The sequence below is a fragment of the Lagopus leucura genome, unplaced genomic scaffold (assembly GCF_019238085.1).
Source record: "Lagopus leucura isolate 7727_CA_CO unplaced genomic scaffold, USGS_WTPT01 Super-Scaffold_100002, whole genome shotgun sequence".
NCBI classification, from domain to species: Eukaryota; Metazoa; Chordata; class Aves; order Galliformes; family Phasianidae; genus Lagopus; species Lagopus leucura.
Window position 1 is genome coordinate 5,709,787 of NW_024962263.1, and position 13,338 is coordinate 5,723,124.

Consider the following 13,338-nt stretch of genomic DNA (forward strand, 5'->3'; position numbering starts at 1 on the left):
GCAGCATGCCCTCAAATCCTGATGTCTACCCAACCTGCAATACAGAATTCACTAAAGGGAAATAGGGCTGAATGGAAGCAATAGGTTTCTGATGTTGAGCTAATTATTCGTGCACAATAAGTATATGATAAAAGTATTATGCTGATATGACAAAAATGAGGCTAATCACAAAACATTTCCTGCTAAAGAAGAAGTTGGAAGGAAATTTGTAAACAGAGACTAGTGTGACTCTGGTGTCCTCTGCTCTCTCTGCATATCTTGGAGGTGAGATGTGACATGTTCCAGAGACTGAAAATGAAGAGAAGACATGGACACATACACACATGCATTAATTGTGGAGGAAAGGAAACTTTGCTGGCATACAGAGTTTTCTACAAATAAAGCATAGAGGACAATGTGGGTAAATTTAGGATTTCTAATTAAGATGCAGCTGAGAAAAATCCCAGCTATGTGCTGAGAATGGGTTCCTGCCTAAATAGGGCTGAACGGAAACGGAAGACCACACCAGAAAGTTCATCTGCAGAGCCACACTTTGCTTTCTGGGCTCATCTTTCTTCTCACACATCATCATGTAGAAGAATGGGGGCCAGAGGAGGAGGAAGGCCCCACGTGAGAGCAAGAGCATTGAACAGTCACATCAGTTCTGTGGCTCACAGCTCAACAGGACAAAATGTGACCACTTTGTGTGGTGGCCAGTTTCTGCTATCAGGAGTGGGCTGCAGTGTGGGTATTTACCAAGAGGATGTCCATGAGCATTTCAAGGGCTTATTTGCATCTGTTCAGCTCTAGATTAATTTAATCTTGTGTAGGGATGAAAAGCCTTTTCCTTCCAAATCACAATTAGGTCATTTTCTTCCCTCACCATTTTTTTTTGTTACCATTTCCCAGATCATCTGGCAGCCACAGCCTGCTGTAGCTTACTCTTGGAAACACATGCCTTTCAGCCTGGAACCAGTTTCCCTGTGAAAGGCTTGAGATGGACACTATTTTCTGTGAATAGCTTTGCTCCAGGCAGGCATCCCTACTCTATCACGGGCTGCAAGGCCAGCCCTTGGCCCTTCACCTTTGTGTCTCCAATGCTTTAAAGTCAGAGGATAAAGAAAGGGCTCCATATGGCTGCCATGGGATTTTCTTTTGGGATATTTCCATCCCACTCTGTCTTTGCACAAACCCCCCTTCACCATACAGTGTGAGGGCATTTTATAAACACAGTTACGAACCTGCTGAGATCAATTCCAGGATACAGATGGATAGCTCAGAAGAAACAGATTAGATGGTGAGATAAGATAGATTAGTCAAACTGGACCAGAGCTGGCAAGATTAGGGCCTGTTGGCAATGGCATGTGGGAAGCACACTTCCCCTATCCCTATCATTATCCCTATTCCTATCCCCATTCCTATCCCCATCCCACCACCACTGCCTTCCCCTCTCTTTGTGCTGTGCTGAGCCAGAACAAAACCCAGAAGAGCTAAGAAGCCATGTGACTGAAAGCTTTCCACCTTCCAGCACCCTGAATGTGGAAATAGTAGGTTTTGGCTGGGGGCTTTTCTTGTTATTCCTAACCCATGGTCCCAAATGCAAATGCTGGTTTGAATCATACAGTGCATCTGGGAGAATTATGCCTAGCCCTACTTGTCTCTGTGGCTCATTAAGGAAGTGCTTGTTGTGCACACATATTACAGGCATGCTGGCCTTTCATTGTCATTGCAGCACCTCTGCCCACACATTCCTCTGCTGAGATAGACAGTAACGAGCAGCCTATCCAAAACTGCAGCTGACCATCAAAGGCCAAGGAACTAATAGAAAATACTCCCTGCTTATTGCATAGTCAATTTACCAATGCAGGAGAAACCTTCATTCTGGAACATTTCTGAGTGCTAAATTTCACCATCTCTACAGATTTTTAGTTAAATTCCTCCCACTCCTTTCTTTTCCCTCAAGGAAAAAAGAAGAGAAAATGAAAAATCCGCAGACACTCTGGTTTATGATTTTTGTTTTATAAATGCAGTTCCAAGGGCAGCACTTGTACATTCCTTTACCTTTGGCTATTTGGCTCACATGACCAATGTGCTGCATTACAAAGAAAGCCACTCTTGAGAGGAGAACAAACATGCTACATTTTTCCATCCCAAACCGCCTTTGCTTGATAGCTTGTTCCAATTCCACTAGTAAATGGGTAAGAAATTAATGAGGCTAGGGGAAATCAAGCCATGCTTTTTGTCCTCAAGAGCTGAGACTTTTTTGTGCAGATTTGCCAAATGGTCAAGGCTCCATGTATCTTTCTGAGTCAGTGCAGTGCCCTGTGCCCAATAAGTAGTCAGTGGAGAGGATGCAATGGAGTGGGGTGGCTGAAGCTCTCTCTTCCTCTTTCTGCCGCTCATATCTGCAGGCTGCTGACTCTTCCTTCTTTTCAGCTGCTGGTTTCAGAGGCTCAGTTGGAAGACAACTAGCTCTGCCAAAGAGGCGAGGCTCTCTGTGCTGTGTTAGCCCTCTAGATTGTCTGGCCATGGGCTCAGATAAAACATATGGAGGAAAGGGGCAGTCAGGGACAGGAGAGATGGGGGGGAGCGCTGCCTCTCTGAGCAGCTCATAGACGATTAGTTCAGCTTAGCTATGGCCTTAAATGACACCCTAAGCCTTAAAGAGTACAAACCAGGTGTCTGGCTAAAGAAGAGGATAAACTCAGTCCACGGTCTTGCATTGAGGTCTTCTCAGAGTCTGTTATTCTCTTACTAAACAGCACCACATAAAAATTTGAAGTTTTCTTATTACTCATTTCTTTACAGAAAAAGATTTATCAGAGTTTTCTCATGAAAGGGAAGAGTGAACAGAAAAAAACAAACAAACAAAAACAAACAAAAAAAAAACCCCTAAGTCCAAACATTTTTATACAGAAATCTCAGAGTTGTGGAGTTTCATGGAGAACAAGCACATCTCTTTCAGAGCCCTTCTCTGAGGCAAGAAAAGCTATGTTCAGAATGTCCCTCAACAAACATTTCTCTGGTTTCCAGTGCTCAAGCCCAAAGTCTTGCATTTAATCTTTCCCTTTTAACTTAGGCTTTGTGTCCAGGTCACATTTCCCTAAAGGTATGTAGCTGCTATGAGTAGAGAAAGGACCTAATTTCACCAAAAAAACTACCAGTGATGATCATCACAGTGGGTCCCTTCCAACTCAAGATATTCTATGTTCTATGCTTAAGACCTACTACCTAGAAATAGTTGACGTTCTTTAGCAGCACCGGTGCACGGAGAATTTCACAGCACAGCAAAGCAACCCCTCTGAAGTGTGTTCAAACTACTTCCGGCCTGCATACTTTTAGATGTTGACACCCAACTCCACTTTTCCATTGCTAGCTGTCTCAGCCATAGCTAACAGGTATGACTGCTATACTTGATAACAGGCATAGCACACACAGGAAGACCAAAGCTATCACTTTTCATCACACGTATGGATTGCTGTAGTCTTCCTCTGGTGGAAAAAATAATGTCTTGGTTACTGGCTGATTTCAGCAGCTGGTAGCCCAGAAAGTATGGAAAGTGGCTCTTGACCCTGGATAGAGCAGAAGTATGCAATGTGTCTTTTCTGGTACAGCACCATTTTGTACTCCAGAATTTAAGCTGCCAAGAACCTGACCCAGATATTAAAAATATTATTCATATCTGATTATATAATAAATTGAAACACTTTCCCCTATAAAATATGATTTCTGTCTGGTTCAGAGCAGTTAATATACAGAAAAAGTTATGTTAGGAAAAAAAAAGAAAGGCTAGTCAGCTGTTTTAAGGTGTGATATCTATGAAAAAAGCCAAGTCAGAAGTGTATGCGAGTAAAGCAGCCAAGTTAAACAAGATACAATTAAAGCCACTGCTTCCCCACATCTCCCCAAAATTTTCAAATAAGGTTTTATGAATCCTAAGGGACCAAGTTAGCCCTAATTGCATCTTGTTTAACTTAGTCAATTAAAAAACAAACTCTTCTCTGAATTGGCCTTGTCTGCAGATATCACACCTTCTCTGCTCCTGACTGTTTTCTTCAATTTTTAAAGCACATATACCATATATTTTTCTTACTTTTGAGAACATTTCCAGAAATGCCCTTTGGTTAAAGCTGATCACAACTGTATGAACAGTATTTTCAAATGAGCACCATTTCTCTAGAATGGTGGGAACTGTTGCTGTGACCTGTGATACATTCACCTGTAGAGTGTTTCAACAGTGAACATGGATAGGATTTTCAGAAGGATTTGGGAAAAGAACACCATTTGCCTCAAGTCCACTTTCCACTAGGCTGGAATTGAGCTGAATACAAGAGAAGTAGGAGGGTGCTATAAACATTTAGGATCAACAGAGCAGCTCTTTTTGAAAGGAGAAAAAGGCTAACCTCTGAATAGAAGAGGGAAATTATAGGGTAAGCAAACAAGAGAGAGAAAAATTGCCTCCTTTCCATCTAAGTTGTAACAGATGGAAGCGAAACAAGGAATTTGTTACTATTTTTAAATAATTGACTAATCTCATCATTTGGAATTTTATATACCTCGACCAATTAATAAAACATACACAATGGTTTTTTCAGAGGGCAAGCCAGTTCTCTCCTTGCAGTATAATTTTTTTTTTATCTTGTTTTGATCAATTTTAAAGTAGAAGAAGCAGCTTTTGTGGTTATGTGGACTTCTCAGTCAGCAATATAGTCTCAGAAGCACATCTAGTGCTACGTTTTATTACCATCTACTCCATATTTGCATGAGGATTGCACATAAGACTAACCTCAAAAGAACCCCATGTGAGGTGAAAGTCTTAACTGTTTATTAAACAAGGTGATGCACAAAGACAAAGGAATAAAATATCTTTCTTCCTACTTTGGAGAGGGGCGAATAGGCAAAATGACTAGAAAAAACAGTGACAGAGTCATGCCAAATCCCTCAGTAGTGTTACACCACCATATTACGCTGCAAACCATCCCATCTTGAGCAACAACGAGTCAATATGCCACTTGGGCAGGAAGAGAACCCATGACTCTAACCTCAACTCTTCTCAAGATTCTTCTCAAACAGCTTTTCCAACTCATTTTCCCATAGGCAATATGGGTAAAAGCTTCTTTGTCTCACTGAGTCACAACTGATGTCAGCTGATAACATCTTGCCACCTGGAAAGAGTCGTGTGCCACGCAATTGCATACAGGATGCCAAAAACCAACAGGTTCCACTTTCTGGGTGACAAGAAGAGCACATGCCTTTGTCCAGGGATGCAGCACAATCAGGCTTCTAATGAATTATGAATGATTAAGAAAGAATCTCTTTAGTTCTGCTTTGCATTCCGTTTCTTAAAAATCAAACTGCTATGATAAACTTGATTGAGAGCACATTTGGAAAATATTTTGATTGCTGTTTGTTGAAGTTTCCTACACATTAAAATGCTAAGGAGCTTTAAAAAAAAAAAAAATCACGGATGACAAGATGCCTAAGAACGTATGCTAAGCAACACAGAACAATAATAATACTCCTGGGGAGCCTGATGAGAGTGGCTCCCATTTGTGTAGGGGAATCACCAGGTGGCACTGTAACACACAGTTTTCCAAATTCTTTCTCGAAGTGGGCAAGAACTACTCGGTTAATGAAGAAACACTACTTCCTCGTTCTTGTGGATCAGTAGTTTGTGAGCGGTGGTGAGAAGGGGACCTGTGACAGCCGGTTGCTCCCTCTGCTCTACCTCGAGCTAAAAACTTAAGCTGACTCATGGGTGGGAACTCATGACCTGCTAGAGGGTGTTTGGGTGTATCTCTGGCTACTGTGTGCAGTTAAAAAAGATGTGCCAGAGAGAGATGTCGACTTCTATTTTTCTTTTGTGTGTGTGTGTGATTTTGAAACGCTCTGCTAGCAGGGAATGCGTGCATGTACATACACATGTATGTACACACACACGTGGGCATCAATTGAATTAATCAAGACACAGAGACTTCCCTCAGGTTACAAAGTGAGGCAGTGGCAGAGCAAGAAATGGAAGCCAAAACTCTCTAATAAACAGCTGTAACAGGAATACCTTATTCATGAGTGAGTCACTAACACATGTGTTGATAACAAATAACTCATTCTTGGAGAGAGCCTTAGTTTTGATTTATATCACAGTTTCAGTAAATACGAAAGAACTGCCAAATTTGCCTATATAAATCCCAGTGATCTCATATTTCAATGAGAAGTTTTGGAAAAACAGAGAAAAAGGGCTTTTTAAAAACATTTTTTTTAGCTTATTAATATGATGCTCTGGCTAAAAGTTGTTTTGAACTCCGATGGAGGAGCAAGCATTTCAGAGGCCTGCATGTGACAAGATATGATCATTATCAGGGAGGAATTAAAGGAGATTTAGAGAAAAAACACTGTACATATTTTGAATTAAATAACAATTTGGCCTCATTAAAACAGGTTTCCTCTTGCGACTAATTTTATTTCTGGTTACAAAGGCCATCATTTGTCTGAGCAAAGATGAAAAAGTAGCTGTTAACATATAGTGCAAATGAGAGTAAAATTGGAAGGGACATGTATGTTAATGAGCATCTGAGTGTTCTACAGTGTGCAAAAGCAGGTAGGAAAAAAAAAGATTTCCCTGATATTGTTGAAAAACTAGTGATTGTTTGGCGTTTCAAGGCATGCCTTCAACCTGCAACCTACTCCACATAAAAATACAGCTGCTTGCAGCGTCAGGGTTTACCTGAGCGCATCAAGGGTAATACTGATTTCTTGGTAAGTTATTAATAATTCATTGGCAATTTTGGAAATAATTTCATTTCCTTGCAGTAGTTCTGGCAAGGAGTAGCCATCAATGGCACACTTAGAAGTTACCCAGGGCAAGCAAGCACTGGTTGTCTTTACGTGGCAATGTGCTTAGCTAAATCCTTGGATGTATATGCAAGTTGCTGTCCCTCAGTGCAGCATGTACCACTGGGCTTGTAAACACTGCAGAGAGACAGCTGTACCGCTTGCAGATTTATGCAGTGCTCGTGAAAGCCAGAGGGTCCACATCATCCTAAAGCCTGAGCAGAATTTGGCCTAGCAGATTCACAGTAAGACTGTACAGTGGTGTTTTGTGTACAGAACTCCATAATGAATACTGAAACTCTTTTCAGGTGAAGAATGCTTACTGTAAGCTCAAGACCCTGTTACTAACAGCACATGACGAGCTCTGTCTGACGGTGACTTAAACCACAACAGGTCTATCCTTTTTGAAAGCCCATGAACAGAAGGGCAGAAGGATTTGCAGGCAGGACACCATTGGCTGGTCTCAGCAACAGATGAATTTTGTTCAGCAAGTCCCCAGATCTCTGCGACATGTCCCTGTGTACCACCTGCTGGCACCTGATCTGCTCTGTGTGCAGGCCCATGGGTGCCTTACAAGTCTGTGATCAAGCTGTCTTGTAAGAAGCTGAGCCATTCTGATACTTCTCTACCCATAATGAAGAAGAAGCTACCACCATCCATTTGGAAAAGGCCATGAGAAGTGTACCTCAAGTTACCCATAATGGGGTTTTGTGACTGCCTGAATTTGCAGTGGAACTCTGATCTGTCTGCTGCCTGTGCCACAAGCAGAAAGAGAGCCCATAAAGAGCTATTATCTCTAAAGCAATAGTTTTGCTGGGTTGTGGAAATATCTAAATGGGGGTCAGTAATGACTCAGTCCATTGCTCTATTGTTTTAAACGTTGCTGTGTTTATTTTACTCCTTCACATTCTTTATGCAAAGAAACACTGAAATAAACAAGAAGCATGAAGAGTTGTGTGGAGCCTGCCAGAATTCCCAAATATTTCATATTTTGGCCCCCAGGACGAATTCAGCCTCCAGACCACCTAACTAGAGAACAAACTGGATGTTTCAAATGCGTTTAGCCAAGATTGCAAACATTTTTTTAGCTAAATCATTTTGCACTGCTCAACTAACTGAACTATCTTCAATGCACTCCTATTTTTTACACCACACCTTGACAGGGTGGTCTTCTGCTCGCACATCAGCCAGCAGCAGAAATCTCATGGAAATGCTGATGTTGTGACTGCATTTGCAGCAGCATTGGCCAGACCCAAAGCCCATGGAGACCTCCTGGCTGCAGCTGGAGATTACTGGCAGGCTGTCATCCTGGCAAAAGGCTTGGAGACAGGGAGCCAGGTTCAATAAGGGGTTTAACTAGCACTGCTTGCAAGCCCTTGTGCAATCAAATGACCTTTCTTTGAGCTTTATCAGCTATCACATGCAATTGTTGAACAGATAAGTGTGGCACAGAGAGCTGATCCATGCAGCAGAGCCCAGGCGACCCAGCCATTTGTTGAGACACGCAGCTCAGACATGTTAAGTATGAGATAATTGTCCTGAGGTTCACATCCACGGAGCATCGATCTTACCACTGTGGCATTAGATACATTGCCCTGCTGAAACAAGTGTTTTTTCTCTTCTTTTTGTATTTGTTTCCGCTCTGCCTCTAACACTGCCACCTCTGTGTTCTGTGCAGGTGTAGTTTGCCAGGCTGCTCCATTCCTTCCCTGGTGGGAAATAAATTATTTCCTTCAGCAAAGTCAACAGGCTGGTCTCATGCCCCTGAATTTATTTCAATCTGTGTTTTCTAATTCATTTTTCTTTTCTCCCCTTGTGTTATCTAACAGGCCTCTTTTGGAAGAGGTATCTTCTTTCTGTTTTTTGTGTTTGTGTGATTTCTTGCACTAGCTAGGAAGAAATACTCCACATGTTCTGAATTTACAGTGTTGACTTGTATTTTTCCTTGATTATGTAGCTAAGTCTGCTGAAGAAATAGGCTATCAAAGTTGATAGGCTTAAACACATAGGTTCATCTTTCTTCTGTTCAGTTGTCTGCCTGGATGCACAGCTCCCTACCTAAATAAAGTGATGCTATCAACAGCACATCCTCACAGTAATTCTTTTACTGCCTCTGTTTTAGTCAGCATTCACAAATGCTCTGTTTCTGTCCCTATGTCAATGTGTTATTGTTCACCCTTCCCGGCCAAAAAGGGAGAAGAAAAGCTCTGATCATGCTCCTGCATCAAACATTTGGAAAGAATAGAGAAGGAGCCTGTGGCTCCATCCCAGGGAAGAAGATCATGAAGATGAACCTCTTACAACCTTGCTGCTCATAGCTCTGATTCACCAGCAGCTAGCAAAGCAAGACAAGTTGCAGTAGAGGAATTAAGTAGAAAATATGCTCTTTTCTGTGAAGATATTCAGTTCTTCAGTGTGAAAATGCTGATAGTCACCATTTCCTTCTCCTATTTTCCATTTCTTATGGCAGATGGTGACAGTTGTACCTTGCAGTTGTGAAGTAGCACCACGCTAGTAGACTGACAAATGGCTTTAGAGGACCTGGCTTGCACATTAGTGAGCCTGTAGCCTACAAATCCAACAAAGAACCAAGTGGAAAAGTAATATAAAGCCATAAGGAAGGGAGCCAGTGTGATCTACCGCTACACTTCCCACCCACCCCCTCCAAGAAACCAGAGCCCTCCTCACTTCGTTCTCAGCTAAGATACAGAAAATCACATTAGGCATTCCCTTAAGCATTAATTTTTGCCTTTCATTATAGTTTTTAAAGACAAATATCTGCAATTGAACTTTGCCTGCGTGCACCATCACCATCACTGCATGTACTGCAGCTGGGGAGCCCAGCATGCCTCATCCCCAGGAAACAGAGGGCCATGCATTTCCATGCTTCCCCCCACCTTGATGCTCCCTCCTCTTGTAGGTTCTCATATGAAGCACAGCCACGGCTCAGGGACCTGCTCTGAACAATAAAAGCCACGTTTCACTTCAGCTGTGCTTTGCAGTTGACCTTTTGACAGCTGTTGGATAGAAGCAAGCAGAACACTGGGCAGAAGCACTTCCCAAGTTGGCCATACAGCCCCCCATCAGTGTCATGGAGAGGAGGAGGGCCTTCAGCTGCACCGTTCTATGAAATAGTAATGTTGTTAGCACTACCAAGTTGTCCTCAAGAAAGCTTGAGGAGGTTTATCTTTCACAGCACTCCTTTCAGATGAATTGGCAACACGTCTGACTCAGGTCCTTGTACATGGCCTCCCCTGAGCCTTTTCACCCCCTACTTGTTACTGGCTTCCTGCTGATTTACAGCAAAACTTTGACATTTGGTCTGTTCTTTAATAAGGGCCTGTGACATTGCCCAGGTATGAAAGAGGGGAATAAAATTATGTGGGTCAAAAATGGTATAGCTCTTTGAAGGTGAAGACAGCAGAACAGTGCTTCAAAGTCCAGAGAGAAAACCGATACCCACAGAAGGCTCTTTGTTCGGCAGCTCTGCTGGCATAAATCTTCCTACTGCAGCTCTTTGTACCACCTCTAATTATTTGAAACTCATTTATCATTCGAATGTCAAGTAATTAGAACTGGTGTGAAGCAACCGGAGAAGAAGGAAAGAAAGGAAAAGGGAACGGAAGGAACAGATACTATAGGTCATTCAGTTGAACGATTTTGAGCAGGAAGACCTTATTTAGTCATCTTGATAAGGAGACTTGAATAATTCTCGATGTTCAAGGAAAAGCAAACCAGGTAGCTTTATTGCTCATATTACAGCAGTATCTGAAACCCCTGGGCAGCAAAGGAGAAGCGAGCTGTTGGAGAATAACAGCTTAGCAAAGAAGATCCAAAGCAGGAGTCAGAGCCCCGATGCTTCCATTTGAAAAAGAGCTGCTTGGGAAGGCTGCCTGCAATTCAATACAGCGTTACAGCTCTCTGGTGTCAGAGACCTAAAAAGGAGTGTATGTGCTCTCGCACACAGTAAATGCCAACCTGAGTTCCTGCACTGCAGCAGGAGCAATGCAACGATCAGGCACTTTGTTCAAAATTTCCTGAAAGGCTCGAATCCTGCCCTAACTTACCCTTGTGCAAAACCACCAACTACAAAAGGATTGCAGGAGTTAGCAGGAAAAGCAGAGTATTTCTTGCTGGGTGGTACTGTATTGGTCTGGCAAGGAGCCAGTGCAAAACTAACCCCATGTTGTTATTATTTCAGACATTCGAAAGTTCTTCTTCTTTAGAATTATACAGGGTAATTCGCTCCCCTCAACCTTCATTTCTCATATTATTTCTCTGCAAAATCGCAGACAAAGTAAATCTAGGCTGTTTTTTGGTGTGTGGAATTATGTGCTGCCCTGTGGTAGGGCAGGATATGGGAAGATGACACGAACTCATAGAGAAAAGCTGTACCTCACTAACATGACATCTGCACCCATACAGGTGGTGATGAAGAGTGGATAAAAGGGAAGGACATCACTCTCTTTTTACTTAAGAAAGCTCCCTTAAAAGCAAAGAAAAGGTTGAGAGGGAAAATAGATTAAGATGGATGAGGAGAAGAAACATGAGTGGCTTAGAAACGGGCTAGGAAACAGAAAGCACACATGCGGAGTGAATTTCCAGACTTACGCAATAGGATCTGTTTTATCAAGTACAGGGGTCAATATGCAACAGCAACTGATGCAAAAGACTGCACGCAAAGATTTTGAATGGCCCCAGGAGAAAGGGGAAAATGGAGCAGTCCCATACTTTCTCCTAGTTCAGCCCCACTGGTCACTGCAAGGCACATCTCGCCCAGCAGCAGGCCCTTATCTTGTGCCCATCAGCTGATGGAAGGCACTTTGCCATTTTGAGCAACACCACCTGGCACTCACAGAGATGTTACTTCTGTTTCTGAACTGTAATTTGGGCAAGCAAGCACTGCCTCGTATGCCACCACTGGCCTGGAAAGCTGAGTCGAGGAAAAGAGAAAAAAATGCTCCAGGGCTGCCTGCAAGGAATGAAGGGGGGGTGGAATGAGGGCAGGAGGCATGCTGATTGAGAAACACGTTTTCTATGGATGCCTGCTGGGACCATGAGCATCAGTCCAGGCCAGGGAAAAGAAGATGCATGAAGCAAATAAGGGAGCAAATGCCCTGCAGCAGAGAACTGGGCTCGTCACCATCTCCTGCCCTCCCATTGCTGATCTGGGAGCTCAAGCCCCATGGATGACAGGCAGTGGTTTCCAGCTTGCCTCCATTCCCTTACCCCCATCCTCAGGCAATGACATCGGTGCTAAAAATACCCTCGTGCAGCACTTGGTACAATAGATAAGCCTGGCAGAGCACTTGTGGGAGACGCTGTGGCTTCACATCTGCTTGTTAAAAATATCCCATATTATTTAAAAGAAAAAAAAAAAGGAAAAAGTTTCTTTACTAATTTCAACAGTAAACCATATGATCTTTTTACTTCTCCTGCACTCATAATAATTAAATGGCTAATTTCCCCTCTTAAACTACCTTCGGCCCACAGAAAGAAACAAAGGAAATCACAGCTATTCAACTACAAAACATCTTGTTAAAGCACGGCAAAGAGTTATGCAATTAACCCCACAAAAGCTGGAATTTCACAGTTATATCTAACACTCCGAGTTAACAAGAACAGGCTTTAAATTGAGCCTTTTTTTTCCTGTTTCTGTTTGCTTGCACAGCAGTCACAGCTAAGGTCAGGTGTCGGACCAGATTTAAGCCATAAACGTCTGTTTCCCCGTTTTTTTTGTGAGCCGGAGTGCAGCACCGCATTGTGATTTAAATCAGCCGCTGGGCGCTTTGGAGGAGGCTTCCATGAAACCAGCAGACAAAGAATATGATTGATTTTGTGGCACAAACGCCTGCATCTCTCCCTGTATTGCGAACGTTGCCGCAAGAGCACTTGATGCTGTCGTGCTGCCCGTGCAATCGGCACATCCTATGGCTTGATTTTGAGGCTCCTGCCCACTGGCTGAGTCACATCCCCTGCAGTGCACCTGCACAGCAAACATCCCTGCCCCATTCTGATTTCTTCAGGCCATTGTCTGAGACAGCTGGGGTGTGAGGGGTTTTTAATTTCATTTGATGAAGAAGAGGGGAGCCCTTCTCTGCGACACGGATCCAGGAAGGCGGTTTAAGATGCGTCTGACTTCAAGCACATGGCTGGTTCCGTTTAGGCGAATGGAGCTGGGATGGTCCTAGAGAGATTATTACGTGAGGTGAGGAGGTATTTGAAGCAGGGAAGCTGTGACCAAGTAAAAACCCAGCAAAGGAGTCCACGCTACAGAAAGATGCTCACATCTGAGCTAAGGGCTTCAGCACACAGTGGGCAGAGGATTCAGAGGCTGCCCACAAAGTTTGCACCAGATTTACAAACTCTCATTCGGTTATCTTCCATTTCCTCCCTGTCCTGGTTAAACGCCCGCAAGGCATGCAGTGTGTGACTTGCTGGTGGAGCCTGGGGATCCCCATGAGGGATAGCTGGATAGCATGGCTCTGGAACACCCCACATGGCTGCATCCCCAGCACCCATCCAAGT